Source organism: Tamandua tetradactyla, chromosome 2 (assembly GCF_023851605.1).
Source record: "Tamandua tetradactyla isolate mTamTet1 chromosome 2, mTamTet1.pri, whole genome shotgun sequence".
In the NCBI taxonomy this organism is placed as follows: domain Eukaryota; kingdom Metazoa; phylum Chordata; class Mammalia; order Pilosa; family Myrmecophagidae; genus Tamandua; species Tamandua tetradactyla.
This window is the reverse complement of record NC_135328.1, coordinates 107,016,658-107,034,183: the sequence shown is the minus strand read 5'-3', so window position 1 is coordinate 107,034,183 and position 17,526 is coordinate 107,016,658.

Here is a 17,526-nt window from a genome sequence, read left to right as displayed (position 1 = left end):
TAAGTAGGTTGTCTTTTCACTTTCATGATAAAGTCCTTTGATGCCCAAAAGTTTTTGAGGAGGTCCCATTTATCTGTCTTTTCTTTTCTTTTGTTACTTGTTCTTTGGATGTAAAGTCTAAGAAATCATTGCCTAACAAGATCCTGAAGAGGCTTCTGTTTCGGTTTGCTAAAGCTGACAGAATGCAATCTAACACAAATGTTTTGGCTTTTTCAAAGACAGGCTATTAGTTTACACATGTACAGTTCTAAGGTTATTAAAGTGTCCAAATTAAGACATCAAGAAGATAACTTCTGGGCTTCTGGGTCAAGATGGCGGCTTAACAACGTGTGCATTTTAGTTAGTCCTCCAGAACAACTACTAAATAACCAGAAACAGTACAGAACAGCTCCCAGAGCCACGATAGTGTCCGGACACACAGCGTACCCCAGTCTGGACCAGCTGGACAGGCTGCGAGCACCCCCAGAACCGTGAGTTCCCAAAGCTGTGGCAGCCAGCGCCCCTCCCCCACAGGCCACTTCCCAGAGGGGAAAGGAAAGGACTTTACCAGCAGCAGGGACTGGGCCCAATCAAACGCCAACTGTGGAACTAATTAACAAATTCTGACTACTAAAAATAGGCACCCAGCTTAGGTGAACCTGATCAAAGCAGAGGTTGCTCATTTTTGCCCCGGCGCCAAGGGGGCATTACTGACAGAAAAAAGGGCAAAAAAAAAAAAGAAAGAAGGAAACAGAGGTTTTTGGGGCTGTGTATCTACAAAGGCTTGACTGCCTCTGGATACAGCGGCAGGACTTTTCAGGCTGCAGCTGCCCCAGGCATAGGCAGAAGTGAGCTCTTTTGGGGGCTTATCTGGAGTTTGTGCCTTCCCCAGGGAGGGGTGAAGCCCCACCCAGGTGGAATCCCTCGATCAAGGAATTCAGACCCCAGGACTTGGTAATTTGAAGCCATTAAAACCAGCCTACAACCTCTCCTCTGTCTCCACCATGCCCCCAGCAGGGAGAGTCTGCCAAAGTTAAAGGTACCCCATCATCTTATGCTGGTGGGACCTGCAGTCAGACAAGCGCCACACACAGGGCAGGATAAGAAAAACAGAGTCCAGAGACTTCACGGGAAAGTCTTGCAACCTGCTGGGTCTCACCCTCAGGGAAAACCGATGCAGGTGACTCTTTCCTCCTGATAGGAGGCCAGTTTGGTCTGGGAAAATCTGGCTGGGGTCTATAATATCTAAGTAGACCCTCCTAAGTGTGTGTGTGGGGGAAGGCACCACACAAGCAGGGCAAGAAACAAGAAAACAAGAACTGAAAAATTCTCCTCTGTTAAACAAAACTTAAGCTAAAGGTCCAGATAAAGCTGAACAGAATGTCAAGGAACAGATAGACAACAAATTCATCCAGCAAGAAAACCCTAGATAAAAGAAGTGAAAGCAATCTCCAGAATAAACTAATTAAGGTAATTAAATGCCTAGATGCCAGCAAAAAAATAACAAATCACACTAGGAAAATTGAAGATATGGCCCAGTCAAAGGAACAAACCAACAATTCAAATGACATACAGGAGCTGAAACAATTAATTCAGAATATACAAACAGACATGGAAAACCTCATCAAAAGCCAAATCAATGAATTGAGGGAGGATATAAAGAAGGCAAGGAAAGAACAAAAAAGAAGAAACTGAAAGTCTGAAAAAACAAATCACAGAACTTATGGGAATGAAAGACACAGTAGAAGAGATGAAAAACACAATGGAAACCTACAATGGTAGATTTTGAGAGGCAGAACATAGGATTTCAAAACTGGAGGACGGAACATCAGAAATCCGACAAGAAACAGAAACTATAGGAAAAAAAAAGGAAAAATATGAGCAGGGACTCAGGGACTTGAAAGACAATATGAAGCACATGAATATACGTGTTGTGGGTGTCCCAGAAGGAGAAGAGAAGGAAAAAGGAGGAAAAAAACTAATGGAGGAAATTATCACTGAAAACTTCCCAACTCTTATGAAAGACTTAAAATTATAGATCCAAGAAGTGCAGCATACCCCAAAGAGAATAGATCCAAATAGACACACTCCAAGACATTTAATAATCAGAATGTCTGAGGTAAAAGAGAAAGAGAGGATCTTGAAAGCAGAAAGAGAAAAGCAATCCATCACATACAAGGGAAGTCCAATAAGACTATACACAGATCTCTCAGCAGAAACCATGGAGGCGAGAAGACAGTGGGATAATATATTTAAATTATTAAAAGAGAAAAACTGCCAGCCAAGAATTCTATATCCAGCAAAATTGTCCTTCAAAAATGAGGGAGAAATTAAAACATTTTCAGACAAAAAATCACTGAGAGAATTTGTGACCAAGAGACCAGCTCTGCAAGAAATACTAAAGGGAACACTAAAGACAGATGCGAAGACAGAAGAGAGAGGTGTGGAGAAGAGTGTAGAAAGGGAGACTATGAGTAAAGGTAAAAAGAAGGAAAATTAGGTATGACATATAAAATCCAGAAGGCAAAATAGTAGAAGAAAGTATTACCCATGCAGTAATAACACTGAATGTTAATGGATTAAACTCTCCAATCAAAAGACATAGTCTGGCAGAATGGATTAAAAAACAGGACCCATCTATATGCTGTCTCTACTCAAAGGACACAAGGCCAAGGACACAAATGGACATTTACACACCAATGTTTATAGCAGCATTATTAACAATTACCAAGAGATGGAAACAGCCAAAATGTCCATCAACAGTTTGGCTAAACAAACTGTGACATTTACATAAGATGGAATATTATGCAGTTTTAAGACAGAATAAAGTTATGAAGTATGTAACAACATGAATGGACCTTAAGGACATTATGCTGAGTGTGATTAGCCAGAAACAAAAGGACAAATACTGTGTGGTCTCACTGATATGAACTGACATTAGTGAATAAACTTGGAATATTTCCTTGGTAACAGAGACCATCAGGAGATAGAAATAGGGTAAGATATTGGGTAATTGGAGCTGAAGGGATACAGATTGTGCAACAGGACTGAATATAAAAACTCAGAAATGGACAGCACAATATTACCTAACTGTAATACAATTATGTTAAAACACTGAATGAAGCTGCATATGAGAATGATAGAGGGAGGAGAGCTGGGGCATAAATGAAATAACAAAGAAAGATAGACAATAAAGATTGAGATGGTGTAATCTAGGAATGCCTAGAGTGTATAATGATAGTGACTAAATGTACAAATTTAAAAAATGTTTTTGCATGAGGAAGAACAAAAGAATGTCATTACTGCAGTGTGCTGAAAATAGATGGTACTTAATAGTTTAAAATTTCAACTAATGTGTGAGACTAAAGCAAAAAATGTTTATTTGGTACAAATCTATACTTTGACTAGTGCATCTCCTAATATAACTTATATGTAGATAGTTGATTGAACACCTCAAGTACATGGAAATTTGTATAGGACGTGAGATTTTGTTGGTTTGTCCAGGTGATGCTCTGATGATTCCCAGAGTGATTTGATCAGTGAGTGGGAAAGTATTTGCAAAGTCCCCTTCGGGGAATGGCGAGAACAGGAAAAAACTCAACTTCCCCAAGTTGAATTCCTGATATTCTCACAAGCAGTGTGGACAACCAAAGCTATAGGCTGAACCCCCAGTCTTGGGGTTTGTTCATATGAAACTTAACCCCACAGGGGATAGGTCAAGCCTACTTAAAATTAAGCCTAAGAGTCACCCCCAAGAGAACCTCTTTTGTTGCTCAGATGTGGCCTCTCTCTCCAGCCAACACAGCAAGCAGACTCACCACCCTCCCCCTGTCTACAAGGGACATGACTACCAGGGGTATGGACCTTCCTGGCAGCATGGAACAGAAATCCCAGAATGAGCTGAGATTCAGCATCAAGGGATTGAGAAAAATTCTAGAATGAGCTCAGAGCCAGCATCAAGGGATTGAGAAAACCTTCTGGACCAAAAGGGGGAAGAGTGAAATGAGACAAAGTGTCAATGGCTGAGAGATTCCAAACAGAGTTGGGAGGTTATCCTGGAGGTTATTCTTATGTAGATATCACCTTGTTGTTCAAGATGTAGCAGAGAGGCTGGAGGGAACTGCCTGAAAATGTAGAGCTGTGTTCCAGTAGCCATGTTTCTTGATGATGATTGTATAATGATATAGCTTTCAAAATGTGACTGTGTGATTGTGAAAATCTTGTGTCTGATGCTCCTTTTATCTACCTTGTCAACATATGAGAAGAACATATGGAATAAAAATAAATAATAGGGGGAACAAATGTTAAAATAGATTTAGTTTGAAATGCTAGTGATCAATGAAAGGGATCAGTAAGGGGTATGGCCTGTAAAACTCTTTTTTTTCTGTTTGTTATATTTTTCTGTTGTCTTTTTATTTCTTTTTCTGAATTGATGCTAATGTTCTGGGAAATGATCATGATGATGAATATGCAACTATGTGATGATATTGTGAATTGCTGAGTGTATGTGTTGGGAATGTTTGTTTGTTGTAATTTTTTTTAATTAATAAAATTAAAAAAAAAACCAAGAAGATAACTTCTCAGAGGAAAGACCACTGGCATCTGGGGTTCCTGTTACATGGAAAGGCAGATGGTGATGTCTGCTGGTCCTTCTTTCCAAAATGTCTCTGGGTTTCTAAGAACCCTTGCTTGTTTCTCCTGGGCATTTCTTTTCTTTCTTTAAGAATCTCTGGGCATTTCTTTTCTCTCTCTAAATGTCTCTGGGCTCTCTCTGCTTTTACTGTCTTTTTATCCTTTCACGAAGAACTCCAGTAAAGACGATTAAGACCCACCTTGAATTGGGTGAGTTGCATCTCCAAGGGAATAATCCAATTAAAAGTCCCACCCACAACAGATCTGAACCCACAAGAATGGATTAGAATCCATTCTTTTCTGGGGTCAATAACAGTTTCAAAGCAGTACATACTTCCCTATAGTTTCTTCTAGTAGTTTTATGGTCCTCTTTCTCATATGTAGATTTTTTATCTATTTGGAATTAATATTTGTATGTTGTGTGAGATAGGGGTTCACTTTTATTTTTTTGTATATGGATATCCAGTTCTCCCAGCACCATTTCTTGAAGAGACTATTCTTTCTTAATTGAGTGAACTTGGCAACTTTGTCAAAAATCAGTTGGCCATAGATGTGTAAGGGTCTATTTCTGAACTCCCAATTCAGTTCAATTAGTCAGTATGTCTATCTTTCTATCTTAGACCTAATTTTAAGAGGCTTGACCAATCCTTTGTGGGGTTAAGTTTCACATGAACAAGCCCCAAGATTGGGGGCTCAGCCTATAGCTTTTTTGTCCACACTGCTTGTGAGAATATCACGAATTCAACTTGGGGAAGTTGAATTTTCCCCCTTTCTCACCATTCCCTGAAGGAGACTTTACAAATACTTTTTTATTCACTGTTTAAATCACTCTGGGATTTATCAGGGCATCGCTCTGGACAAACCAACAAAATCTTATGCCCTACTCAAGGTTCCATGTACTTATGGTGTTCAATTAAGCTGTCTACATAAGTTAAATTAGGAAATGCACCAGTCAAAATATAAATTTTGTGCCAGATAAACATTTCTTGCTTTAGCCTCACACATAAGTTAAAATTTTAAAATGTTAATTACCATCTATTTTCAACACCCTGCAATATTGACATTCCTTTGTTCTTCCTCATACAAAAATATTTTAAAATTTGTACATTTAGTCACTTCCCTTGTACACTCTAGGCATTCCTAGATATACCATCTCAGTCTTTATTGTCTATCTTTCCTTCTGATTTCATTTGTGCCCCCAGCCCTCCTCTCTCTATCATTCTCACATCAGCTTCATTCAGTTTACTAACATTATTGTATTACAGTTGGGTAGAATTGTGTTATCCATTTCTGAATTTTTATAATCAGTCCTGTTGTACAATCTGCATCCCTTCAGCTCTGATTACCAAAATCTACCCTATTTCTATCTTCTGATGGTATCTGTTCTTAGCTGAAATTCTCCAAATTCATTCATTAATGTTAGTTCTTATCAGTGAGTGTGCTGGTTTGAAAGGACGTATGTCCCCTAGAAAAGCCATGTTTTAATCAAAATCCTATTTCATAAAGGTAGAATAATCCCTATTCAATATTGTATGTTTGAAACTGTAATCAGATCATCTCCTGTAGCTGTGATTTAATCAAGAGTGTTGTTAAGCTGGATTAGTTGATGACATGTTTCAACTCATTTGGGTGGGTCTTGATTAGTTTCTGGAGTCCTATAAAAGAGGGAACATTTTGGAGAATGAGAGCAATTCAGAAAGAGCAGAGAATGCTGCAGCACCATGAAGCAGAGAGTCCTTCAGCCAGCACTTTGGAGATGAAGAAAAATGTCTCCTGGGGAGCGTCATGAAACAGGAAGCCAGGAGAGAAGGCTAACAGGTGACCATGAGCCTTTCCAGATGAGAGAGAAACTGCGACTGTGTTCGCCATATGCCTTCTTAGATGAGAGAGAAACCCTGGACTTCATTGGCCTTCTTGAACCAAGATATCTTTCCCTGGATATCTTTGATTGGACATTTCTATAGACTTGTTTTAATTGGGACATTTTCTCAGCCTTAGAACTGTAAACTAACAACTTATTAAATTCCCTTTTTTAAACACCATTCCATTTCTGGTATATTGCATTCTGGTAACTAGCAAACTAGAACAGTGAGACGATACAGTATTTGTCCTTTTGTGTCTGGCTAATCTCACAGAGCATATGTCCTCAAGATCCATTCATGTTTTTACATACTTCATAATTTTATTCTGTCTTACACCTGCATAATATTCCATCATATATATATGCCACTGCTTGTTTAGCCACTAATCTGTTAATGGACATTTGGCTGTTTCCATCTCTTGGCAATTGTAAAAAACGCTGCTATGAACATTGGTGTTCAAATGTTTGTTTATGTCCTTCCCCACGTGTCCTCTGAGTTGATATCTAGCAATGGTATTGCCAAATAATATGGCAATTCTATACTTAGTTTCCTGAGGAACCACCAAACTGCCTTCCACAGCAGTTGTACCATTTTACATTCCCACTAACAGTGGATAAGTGTGGTTCTTTCTCCACATCCTTTCCAGCACTAGTCATTTTCTGTTTTATTGATAAGGGCCATTCTGGTGGGTATGAGATGATATGTCATCATGGTTTTGATTTGCATATCCCTAATAGTCAGTGGAGTTGAACATCTTTTCATATGCCTTTTGGCCACTCGTATTTCCTCTTCTGAGAAGTGTCTGTTCATGCCTTTTGCCTGATTATTTATTGGGTTGTTTGTCCTTTTGTTGTTGAGTTGAACAATCTCTTCATATATTCTGGATACTAGACTCTTATATTCTAGATACTAAATGATAGATCATTTCCAAATATTGTCTCCCATTATGTAACCTGCTTTTTACTTTCTTGACAAAGTTCTTTGATGCACAAAAGTGTTTAACTCTGAGGAGTTCCCATTTATCTATTTCTTTCTTCAATGCTCACGCTTGGGTGTAAGCTCTAGGAAACTGCCTCCTATTATAAGATTTATAAGATATTTCCCTACATTTTCTTCTAACAGTTTTATGGTTTTAGATCTAATGCTTAGGTCTTTGATATAGTTTGAATTAATTTTTGTATAGGGTGTGAGATATGGATCCTCTTTCATTCTTTGCATGTGTATACCCAGTTCTGTAGGTATAATTTATTGAAGAGACTGTTCTGCCCCAGGTGAGCTACCTTGACTGCTTTATCAAAGATCAATTGTCCATAGATGAGAGGGTCTATATCTGAACACTTTATTAGAATGCATTGGTCAGTATATCTATCATTACACTAGTACCTTGCTGTTTTGTCCACTGTAGCTTCATAATATGCCTTAAAATCAAGTAGTGTGAGACCTCTGACTTCATTTTCCCTTCTCAGGATATTTTTAGCTATTCAGGGCACCCTGTCCTTCCAGATAAATTTGATTATTAGTTTTTCTATTTCTGAAAAGTAAGTTTTTGGGATTTTAATTGGTATTGCATTGAATCTATAAATCAATTTAGGTAGAATTGACATCTTAATTATATTTAGTCTTCTAATCCATGAATATGGCATGCCCTTCCATTTATTTAGATCTTCTGTGATTTCTTTTAGCAATTTCTTGAAGTTTTCTTTGTATAGATCTTTTGTATCCCTAGTTAAATTTATTATTAAATATTTTATTCTTTTGTTGTAATTGTAAACGGAATTCGTTTCTTGATTTCCCCATCAGATTGCTCATTACTAGTGTATAGAAACACTACAGATTTTTGGGTATTGATCTTTACCCTGCCACTTTGCTGTACTCATTTATTAGCTCTAGTAATTTTGCTGTGGATTTTTCGAGGTTTTCGACATATAGTATCATATCATCTGTAAACACTGAGAGTTTTACTTCTTCTTTTCCAATTTTGATGCCTTGTATTTCTTTTTCTTGTCTAATTGCTCTGGCTAGAACTTCCAACACAATATTGAATAGCAATAGTGATAGTGGATGTCCTTGTCTTGTTCCTGATCTTAGGGGGAAAGTTTTCAGTTTTTCACCATTGAAGAGGATGTTAGCTGTGGGTTTTCCATATTCCCTTTATCACATTGAGGAAGTTCCCTTCTATTCCTATTTTTGAAGTGTTTTCAACAAGAAAGGATGTTGAATTTTGTCAAATGCCTTTTTTTCTTTTTTGCATCACTCTAGATGATCATATAGTTTTTTTTGCTTTGATTTGTTGATATGGTGTATTACATTAATTGGTTTTCTTATTTTGAACTATCCTTGCATACCTGGGATGAATCCGACTTGGTCATGGTGTATAGTTATTTTAATCTGCTGCTGATTTGATTCGCAAGAATTTTGTTGAAGATTTTTGCATCTATATTCACTGGAAAGATTGGTTCAACATGAAAAAGCTAGAATGGCCATAGCCCAAACACTCCTAAAGAGGGAGAGAAAGATTAAAGACGATGGTGGAGTTATACAGCTGTGGTCAGGTTTAATAAATTAGTATGAGTGCTCAATCAGTATATTGATATCTCCTATAGTCTCCAGTACCTTAGAGCAGCTGGAAATAAAAACTTAAAATTGTGGAATTATAATCCATACCAAACTCTGAAATCTGTTCTACATCTAATTGTTGCAATGTCCTTTGAAATTTATTGCTTTTTTGTATATATGTTATTTTTCACAAAAAATGAGAAGAAAAAAAGTATTTTGTTACAAATAATATTAAAGATTAGATTTAAATTTTAAAAAAACCTTTTGACTGTCCCCACATGTACCCCTTTATCCTGTTTTTCAACCTTATAGTCATATGATCACTAAAGGCACACCCTAATGTTTATTAATAAAGAACTTATGTCAATCTCGAAGTAAACCACCCCAGTTTCTAAGCTACCTAAACTATCTTACTACATGAAGCTTGATCTAACCAAAATTGCCCCCCCTAGCATGCGCAGCAGCCTAAACCTGAAGCTAAAAGTGATCTATATCCCATTATAATAATAAAATCACAACCATCATAATATTAAGATGGCCATTTTCTTATATATTTTCTGGCACTAAACATGTAATCAACCTATGCATGCTCAATAATTAGATCATCTCTAACTTCATCTGGAGCCATTGTGCTCCTAAAACCTGCCCAACTTTTTATTTTTTTAATTGTGAAAAATAACATATATACAAAAAAAGCGATACATTTCAAGCATACCACAACAATTAGTTATAGAACAGATTTCAAAGTTTGGTATGGGTTAGCTTCATAATTATAGGTTTTTCCTTCTAGTTGCTCTAAACACTGAAGACTAATAGAAATATCGATATATTGATTCAGAGGTTATATTCATTTGTTAAATCCTATCTACTCAGTTATAACTCCACCTTCTCCTTTGATCTTTCTCCCAATCTTTAGGGGTATTTGGACTGTGCCCATTCTAACATTTTCATGTTGGAAGGGGCTGTCAATAATATGGGATGGGGGATGGAACTAGTTGATGTTCTGGATAGGTTAGGCCCTCTGGGTTTCAGAACTTATCTTGCCTAGAAATCCATCTGGAGGTTGTAGATTTCTGGAAAATAATCATAGTGCATGGAACCTTTGTAGAGTCTCAGATAAAGCCTTAGATATTCTTTAGGGTTGGCAGGAATGGGTTTTTTTTGTTGTTGTTGTTAGCTTCTTTTAATTGTATGGTATAACATATATCCAAAGCAAAAAAAATAAAATGAAAAAGCAATGGTTTTTAATGTACTCTTCAACAAGTGGTTACAGGACAGATCCAAGAGTTTGTCATGGGCTGCTATACGATCCTCTCAGATTTTCCCTTCTAGCTGTTCCAGAATATAGGAGGCTAGAGGGCTTAAATTTTTTTATCATCAAAATCAACTTTTTTCCTTCTTTTTTTTGTGAAAAATAACATATACAAAAAAAGCTATCAATTTCAAAGCACAGCACCACAATTAGTTGTAGAATATATTTCAGAGTTTGACATGGGTTACAATTTCACAATTTTAGGTTTTTACTTCTAGCTTCTCTAAAATATTGGCGACTAAAAGAGATAACCAATTTAATGATTCAGCATTCATATTCATTTGTTAAATCTTGTTTTCTATGTATAACTCCACCATCACCTTTGATCTTTCCATACCTCTCTTTAGGGGTGTTTGGGCTATGGCAAGTCTAAATTTTTTGTATTGGAAGGGTCTTTCACATATGGGGTAGGGAGCTGGAACTATCTGATGTTCTGGAGAGGCTAAGCTAGGTTTCAGGACTTATCTGGACCAGGGACCCATCTGGAGGCTGTAGTTTCTGGGAAATTATTCTAGTGGCTGGAACCCTTGTGGAATCTTATATATTGCCCTAGCATTCTTTAGGATTGGCTGGAATGGTCCTGGTTGGGGATTGGCAGCTTATGATGGGTAGCAAGGTCTACCTGAAGCTTGCATAAGAGCCACCCCTGAGTAGTCTCTCAACTCTATTTGAACTCTCTCTGCCACTGTTAGTTTATTAATTACACCTCTTTTCCCCATTTTGGTCAGGAGGGAATTGTTGATCCCACGGTGCCAGGTCTGGATTCATCCTGGGGAGTCATCTCCCACGTTGCCAAGGAGACTTTCACCCCTGGATATCATGTCTGCAATGATTTCACTTGCAGAGTTGCTCCCCATCTTTTGATACTATAAAACTATCAGAGTTACTTCAGTTCAAGGAGACAGATTTTAGGCCTATAGGCCAACTGATCTCCTTCTTTGCACTTAGCAATAAACTCTCTCTTTGAAATCCTGGTGTTGCAGGAATTGGTGATTTGAGTATCAGGCAGAGAACCACCCCACTTGTGATTGATATCAATTGTGTCAAATCCTGTTTCTTTCCTTGGGTAAATTATTTAACTTCTCTGAACCTCAGTGTCTTCATCTATAAAAAACAGGGGCAATGCTATCAATCACCTCATTGGCTTTCTGAGATATATCACTGTGAAAATGTATGCAATGGCCTAACAACCTAGGAGGAGCCATCACTCAGAAGTCCAGACTCAGATATTTTCAAAGAAGTGTGAGTCACAGAGTTGGTGACCCACCAAGTGGTTCAATTCCTGCAGAGCCCAGAGGTCTGGAGGGCAATCTACAGCCCTGATTAATGAGTGGGCAGGTACACACCATTGTCTTGTGTGAGCAACACCTTCCCTTTCTTCTTGTCCTGTTTCACTCTCCCTCCTCTGCCCATTTCTAGCTCCTTTTATTCTCTTTCCTTCCCCCCAAAATTCATCAGCTCCACTTTTTCCTTCCAGGGCAACTTCAGAAAAGTCACTGCATGACGTCAGCCTCACTAGCTCTTTCAGGGCAGTGGAGAGGATAAAAGAGATGCTCTTTAAGTCCTCCTACCCCCTTAAAAAATTTATTGTAATGAAAATATAATATAAAAGTTGCAATTTTAACTATTCTAAAGTGTACAATCCAGTGTTGTTAATTATGTTCACAGGGTAGTTCTACCATCACCACCATCCATTACCCAAACATTTTTATAATGCAAAACAGAAAAATTATACCCATTAAGAAATAACTCTCCATGTCCCCACCTCTCAGCCCCTAGTAATATCGAATAAACTCTCTGCCTTTATAATTCTGCTTATTCTAGATACTTCATATGAAAGGAATCATACAAGATTTGCCCTTTTGTATATGGCTTATTTCAGTCTGGGTAATGTTTTCAAGGTTCATTCATGTTGTCGCATGTACAGAAGTTCATACCATCGTACAGATACAGGTAATAGTACATTTTGTTTACCCATTCATGTGTTGATGGACACTTGGATTATTTCCATCTTTTGGCTACTATAAATAATGTTGCTTTGAACATTGGTATACAAGTGCCTGTTTGAGTCCCTATGTTCAATTCTTTTGGATAAATACCTAGGCATGGAATTTCTGGGTCATATGACAATTCTTTGTTCAACTTTTTGAGGAATCTGAGTCTTTTTTTTTTTTAACTTTTGTGAAATAATGCATATATACAAAAACTAACAAATTTCCAAGTACATTTTAACAAGTATTTATTGAACAGATTTTAAAGTTTGGTATAGGTTACAGTTCCATGATTTTTTCTTTTCTCTTCTAGTTGTTGGAAGACACTAGAGACCAACAAAAATATCAATAGAATGATTCAGCAGTCATACTCATTTGTTAAATCCTATCTTCTCTGTTACACTCCTCCTTCTCTTTAAATAACATATATACATCAAAACAATAAATTTCAAAGTACATCACAACAATTAGTTGTGAACTGATTACAGAGTTTGGTATGGGTTACAGTTCCACAATTTTGGGTTTTTATTTCTAGCTGCTCTAAGGTACTGGAGGCTAAAAGAAATATCAGTATAATGATTCAGCACTCACACTCATGTGTTAAACCCAACCTTCCCTGTATAACTCCATCATCTTTGATCTTTCTCTCACTCTTTAGGGTATTTGGGCCACACCCATTCTAACTTGTTCATGTTGGAAGGAGCTGTCAATAATATGGGATAAGGGGATGGAACCAGTTGATGTTCTGGAAGGGCTGGCCCCTCTGCATTTCAGAACTTATCTGGTGCAGGGACCCATCTGGAGGTTGTAGGTTTTGGAAAGCTACCTTAGTGCATGGAAACTTTATAGAATCTTATATAATGCCCTAGGTATTCTTTAGGATTGGCAGGAATGGTTTTGGTTGATGTTTGGCAGCTTAATAGATAGCAATGCCTAACTGGGCATGTGTAAGAGTGACAGATGTTTTCTGTCATATAGCAAAGCGCACGGTGGTGTTTTCTCCTTTTTATTCTGGGGGTTCCACTGATGAAGGGGGTAGGGGGAGGAAACTATTGGATGTTTCCTTTGGCCTTTTTTATAAGGCCTCCAGTAATTGGATTAAGACCCAGCCTGATTCGGTTGAGCCACATCTTAACTGAAGTAACCTCATCCAAAGGTCCTATTTACCCTGGGTTCACACCCTCAGGAATGAGTTAAGATTAAGAGCATATTATTCTGAGGGATATGAGTCCAGGCCATTGCATGTAAATGAAGAACCACCCCCCCCCCCAAAGAAATACCTCAAAACAAAGGGGGAAGAATGGACATTAGTGTTGGGTGGGGCAAAAATAACTACTATATCTACTGTGCACACAGAATAAAATTAGATGTAATATTTCTTTCCTTTCTATCCATATATTTATTCATTCATTTATTTGGGTACTCACCTTTGAGTATCTAGACCACTGGACATGTAGGCCTTACTTGAAATTGGGGGTATTTAGAAATTGTCATGATGAAATTTTAATTTAAATATCTTATGATAAGTTCAATGATGTAGGACTGACTTATGGAGCAGAGTGGACTCCAAGCACTAAATGGAATCTCCAAGTCTTTCCAAATCCTTAAGGAAATAGTTACATAAGAAAAGACCAAACCAGGCATATTGGATGTTTAGAGGATCCCTGAGATAATGAGCCAGCCCTACAGTTCTCAATTTGGGGTAATTTGCCCTCCAGGGGATATTTGGCAATGTCTGGAAATATTTGTGTTTGTTATAACCTGCTGGTGGGAGGGAGGAGAGAGGGTGGGAACTCTGCTACTGGCATCTAGTAGCAGATGCCATCTAGCCAGGGATGTTGCTAAACATCCTATAATGCATATATATATATATATATATGAGACTCTACAAAGGTACCATGCACTAGGGTAACTTTCCAGAAACCTACAACCTCCAGATGGGTCTCTGGACCAGGTAAGTCCTGAAACCTAGAAAAGCCACCCTTTCCAGGACATCAGATAGTTCCATCTCTCTATTTCATATTACTGACAGCCCCTCTAACATGAAAAATTTAGAATGGGCAAAGCCAAAATACCCCTAAACAGTGGGAGAAAGATCAAAGATGATGTTGGAGTTATACAGAGAAGGTAGAGTTTAACAAATGAGTATGATTGCTGAATCATTATATTGATTTTTTTTTTTTAGCCTACAGTATCCTAGAACAGCTAGAAGTAAAAACCCAAAATTGTGGAACTGTAACCCATACCAAAGTCTGAAATCTGTTCTACAACTAATTGTTGTTACATGCCTTGAAAATTGTTGCTTTTTAGTATATATGTTATTTTTCACAAAAAAGAGATAAATATGTATTTCTTCTAGCCTCCAGTGTTTTGGAGCAGCTAGAAGGAAAAATCTGAAACAGTAGAATGGTAACCCATAACAAACAACAACAACAAAAAAATCAAAGCACAGACATACCTCATTCCTGGATGCTGGTTAAAAAGTACAGGTTAAGGGCAACACTAATGGGAAAAAAACAAAAAACAAAACAAAACAAAGCCTCATAGGTTTTACAGACCTGTCTCAAATTAAACCCCAGTATATGCCATCTCAATGTAACTGAGAAATTAAGATTTAACAAATAATTATGACTATATCATTATATAGATGCCTTTTTTCTTACTTTCTAATATAGTCTAGAATAGCCAAAAGGAAATTGAATCCCACCGAATTGCAAATTGTAAAAACCTCAAGACTGGCCCCACCTTGTACCCCCTTATCCTGTTTTACAACTTTAGAGTCTTGGAATCACAAAGACAAACCCCTAATGTTAATGAAGGAATTTGAGTCAGCTCAGAACTAACCATTGATTTGTTATTGTAATGGTTGGCTTAGTTCTACCTTAGCTTCACTCCTTTACACTTGTAAATTGTGGTTACTTATACTTGCTATTGTAATAGTAACACCTCCGTCTCCCCTTGTTTGAAGCCATAAAAACCCTAAACTCCTTAGACTCAGGGAGGCTGATTTTCAGTCCCTAGGCCATATCTAATCTTGTTTTGTGCTGCAATAAACACTTTCTTGCTTTGAAGCCCTGGTGTCATAGATTGGCTGTTATGCATATTGAGTAGTGAACCCCACATTTGTTTGGTGTCACCATCACTCCAAGAGACATGGGTCCCCAGAAATATCCCGATTCAGAACCTACTCCCTGAGCTCTGCCATTTGACCACTTAACTAATGAAGTGATACACAGGATTTACTGAAACTCATATATGTCGAACAAAGTCAGTTCAAGAAAAAGTCACAGAGAGTAGAAAACAAGGATTAATATTTGTGGAGTGCCTACACATGCCAGGCAGAGCATTCATATTTAAAATTTCATCTCAGTCTTATCACTGTGGGTATTACGTCATAATACATTTGAGAGAAATGAAGATTAGAAAAGTTAACTAACTTTCACAACACCATGAAACTAGGAGTTACCGGACCTAAGATTTGAGTTCAAATCTGTCTCCAAGGCCCATGTCTTTTCCTTTGCACTAGGGATCAGGAAACTGTGGTCCTTGGGCCATCTTCTGCCCACTACGATCAGATTTTGTAAATAAGGTTTTATTGGAACCCAGACAACCACATTCTTCTGTTCTATAACAGAATAGTTGAGTACTTGGAACAAGCACACTACAGCCTAAAATATTGACAATCTTCCATATATAGAAGAAGCGTGTTGACTCCACAGCTTCTTATATCCAGATTCCCCATTCTTGTTTCATTTGTCTCTTAAACATGTTTTCTATATGTCTTCTTAGGCAACAGATTTTCATTCTTTCTTTATCAAAACCTACTCAGGAATCCTATTCTCCTTCACACAGAACTGTAAATGACCAATAAAGCTTATTATTTATCCCTCCAAGGAATACTGGCATTTTTAATAGTCAATCAACGCCTAAGGCTGAATGAGTCTGATGGGAATTTTTGGTAGGAATTCTGAGACAATATAGATTGGCTACCAAATTTCTTAAATAAGTTTCAGATGGAGACTCTTCCCTGGGTGTCCCCAAGTCATACAACATACATTGCCCTTTACTCTGCCTTTTTCACACATGGACCATTCAGATAGGACTGGTTTGCCTCCTGATTTTAAGGGCACTGGGGTGGCTGCTGCTTATAATCTGGATCATCACATTAGTCACTGATTTCAGGTACCTCATCTTCGTACACTTTATATCGCAATAAAGATAAGAAAAAAAAAACAGTTTAGAGGAGCTGATGCACTGCTTTGTCAAACGTTAACATTAACCTGACTCTGTATGCAGCAGTTGCCAAAAATAAACAGGTGAAATTATTTACAGCAGGGTTCAGTATTGACTACCAACCTCTCCTCCATCTCCTCTTCTCTCCTGCCATGAGAAGCTGGACAATTATCTTTTATAAAGGATGAAGCCAAGGACATCTTATGTCATTTGGTTCCATACCATCTTTTGATCTCCACTGGCCCAGGCTGTATACATCAGGCTGATTTTGTCCTTGAAGTAGAGCTGATGCAACAAAAGCAAAGCATGCCCAGCTACAGAAGATTAAGGGGTTTGGGATGTATGAGTTTTTCTTTTCTCTTTTATTTTTCTGGAGTGATGCAAATGTTCTAAAAATGATTATGGTGATGAATACACAACTACGTGTTGATATTGTGAACAGCTGATTCTATACTATGGATGGACTGTGTGCGTGTATGAAGATTTCTCAATAAAAATATTTAAGAATTAAAAATAACATAAATTTTTTAAAAAAGCAACTGTGTTCCATGTCATTTGCCTACCTGCAACCCTTTGGCAGCACACAGTCTCCTTCTTGGGTGTGATAAGCTCAAATGTTTTCAGGGATCCAGCAACTAGTATGACTACAAGTTAGAGCTGACAAGTTAAACAATGAGGAACAGTGAGCCTGGGGTGAGCTGGATGGCCACCCTGCTTAAAGGCATTTGGATTTCAAACACTGTGCCAACCATAAAAGCAACACCTACAGGTTGACAACAGTCAGTGAGCAATTAATTTGCTATCTTAGGAAAGCCCTTTCTCACCATGGCACAAAAGTCCCCTCTAACCTGACCTCTGCTGTTTACTCTTATCTCCACCTCTGACCTGACTCACACTTCATACCAGCAACCTGCTTGATTTCTTCTGTGCTTCCTCTCTCTCTGGCCCTGCTTTTCTTTTT